The following is a 3170-nucleotide window of genomic DNA, read 5'->3' as shown; positions in this document are numbered from 1 at the left end:
CCAAAAATTCTATATCCAAAAAAGCTATCTTTCATGAATGAAGGTGAAATAAAGACTTCCCCAGATAAATAAAAAATGCAAGAATGTGTCACTGGCAGATTTACCCTATAAGAAATACTAAAGGAAGACTTTCAGGCTGAAAGCAAGTGACTCCAGATGGTAATGTGAATCCACAAAACAAACAAAAAGCACTGGTAAAGGCAACTATGTAACTATAAAAAAAAATAGAAGTGCTTTCTTCTCCTTATTTATGAAGGAATTATATAAAAATATGTATAAAATATATTGTTGGGGCTATAACATGTAAAAATATAATATGTACAATATATTTGAGAATAATAGCAGAAAAAAGGTGAATGGGAGTAAAATTGTGTTGAGCTAAGGAAATGACTACAGGTGGTAAAGTAATAATTACAATAATATATTGTTGGTTTTGTAACATTAGTATGTAATATAACAACAACACACACGATAATACCACAAAAAGGAGAGAGGAAGTAGGAGTATCATTTCTCTATATCGCTGGAATTAAGCTTATATAAATCAGAAGCTGATTCAGATAAGTTAAGATGTATATGGCAAGCCATAAAGCAACCACTAAAAAAACTTGAAAAAATGAAAAAGTAATTATGATGTTACATTAGAAAATATTCGCTTAATACAAAAGAAAGCCATAAAGAGGACTAGAGGACGAAAAAGTCTGAAACGTATAATTAAATAAGTAAAATGACAGACATAAATTCAACTATAACAATAATAATATTAAGTGAATGGATTAATATACATTCGAAAGTTAGAGATTGTCAGACTGGATTTAAAAACAAAATCAAACTATATTCTATGTACAGGAGACATAGTTTCAATTCAAAGATACAAATATATTGAAAGTTAAAAAAAAAAAGATAAAAAAGATATAGCCTACAAACAACAACCACAAGAAAATTTGAGTGGCTATAGTGATAGCAGACAAAATAGACTTTAAAACAAAAAAATATTACTTAATAAAGAAGGATATTTTATAGGGCCAATCCATCTGTAATAATAATTACAGATAAATATGTACCTAATAGCAGAGCACCAAAATACATAAAGTGAAAACTGACAGAAATGAAGGGAGAAATAAACATTTAAAAAAAAATAGGAGACTTCAATAACCCATTTTTAAAATGGGTAGAACAACTAGATCAATTAGGAACTAGAAGACTTGAACAATACAACAAACAGCTTAATCTAACAGACCCCTATGGAACACTCCACCAACAATAGCAGAATATACATTCTTCTCAAGTTTACATGGGACATTCCCCAGGATAAACCAAGGCCATAAAACAGACCTTAATACATTTAAAAGGCTAGAAATAATGCAAGTTATATTTTCTAACCACAATGAAATGAAATAAGAAATCAATATCAAGAAAAAATTTGGGAAACTCATCACAAATATGTAGTAATAAATAACATACTCTTAAATAATCAATGGACCATAGAAGAAATTAAGAAGAAAATCGAGAGTGATGTCAGAAACATGGCCGAGTGAGAGATATCTCCAAATCTCTCCCCTTCAACAATAAGCTGAACATCTAAAACTCCAAATCTCCAAAATATCTCCAAATCTCTCCCCTTCAACAATAAGCTGAACATCTAAAACTCAACAAAAAACACTCAACCTGCACACAAGCACGTCTAAGCAAGGGATCTGCGGCTAAGAGCTACCACAGGAAGCTAATCGAGGATGAGGGCCAGGAAAAGAGATCTAACAAAAGAGAAGAGAAAGGAAGACCAAGGACTTGAGATTTGTAGACTTATGTAGCAATTAGTCTAGATTTTAGCAAAAGTATGGAGGGTCCGGGGGTAAAAATGGAATCAATCAATTTTTGTTTACTTGTGGCATCCGGAAAATAGTATTAATAGAAATTTGACAGATCTATTGGATTTCTGTAACTATTAGTGGTACATACTTAAGATTAAACAAATGAAAGAACAAGAAATTAATTGTAATTATGTTCCAATAATTAACTTTAGTAAAATACTGTTCAAGAAAAAAATATAATTGTAGCATTTATTTAGCTCAACAGTGAAAAATATTTATATATATAATGTAAAAACTGGATATTGATTTAACCAAAAAAAAAAAAAGAGAAGAAAATCATGAAATACTTTGAAATGAATGAAAATGAAGACACAAGATACCAAAATTTACAACTAAAGCAGAGCTTAGAGGGAAATTTATAGCTGTAAATGCTTATATTAAGAAAAAAGAAAGATATCAAATCAGTAACCTAACCTTCCATCTTAAGACACTGGAAGGTCTACAGCCATGCCACCCTGAACATGACCGATCTTGTCTGATCTTGGAAGCTAAGCAGGGTTGGGCCTGATTAGTGCTTGGATGGGAGACCACCTAGGAATACCAGGTGCTGTAGGCATTAAAAAAAAAAAAAGACCCTGGAAGAACGGCAAACTTAACCTAAAGTAAGCAGAACAAGGAAATAACAAAGATTAGAGCAGAAATTAAAGAAGTAGAGAATAGAAAAAATAGAGAAAATTAATTGAAATAAAAGCTGGTTTATAAAAAAGATCATTGAGGGAATTTTCATGCATATGTGAAATCCCCTCATCCACATGTATTGAAATTTAATTTTCTCCTGTTAAAAAAATTTTTTTTAATTTGACAAACCTTTACCTAGACTGACCAAGAAGAAAAGAGAACACTCAAATTACTAGAATCAGAAATGAAAGAGAGGACATTACCACTGACCTTACAGAAATAAAAAAGATTATAAAGGAATACTGTGAACAATTGTACATCAACAAATTAGATAGCTTAGTTGAAATGGACAATTTCCTAGAGGCATGAACTACCAAAACCGAATCAAGAAGAAACAGACAATCTTAAAGACCTCTAACAAATGAAGTGTTTGAAATAGTAGTTAAAAACAAAAACAAAAACAAAACAAACAAACAAATAAGAAACTATCCACCCAGATGGTATCATCACTGAATTCTACCAAATATTTAAAGAACAATTCTTCACAAACTCTTCCAAAAACAGAAGAGGAAAAAATTCTTGATTGATCTCTCATCTAAGTTTCAACTGCCTCCTGGCTGTCATCCCCTGAACGCTCCTCAGATAGCACAGCCAGCTAGAATGCATTACTTTCCCTTCCTCC

The 3170-nt window shown here is 31.3% G+C and overlaps 1 pseudogene; it reads left to right on the top strand.

The window, feature by feature from the left end:
* The first annotated feature begins 2307 nt into the window (after positions 1 to 2307).
* LOC112477065 lies at positions 2308 to 2426 on the top strand (annotated as a pseudogene).
* Positions 2427 to 3170: the final 744 nt, after the last annotated feature.

Source organism: Pteropus alecto, unplaced genomic scaffold (assembly GCF_000325575.1).
Source record: "Pteropus alecto unplaced genomic scaffold, ASM32557v1 scaffold52, whole genome shotgun sequence".
Classification (NCBI taxonomy): domain Eukaryota; kingdom Metazoa; phylum Chordata; class Mammalia; order Chiroptera; family Pteropodidae; genus Pteropus; species Pteropus alecto.
The sequence above is the reverse complement of the archived record's forward strand: the minus strand, read 5'-3'. Positions and strand labels throughout refer to the sequence as shown.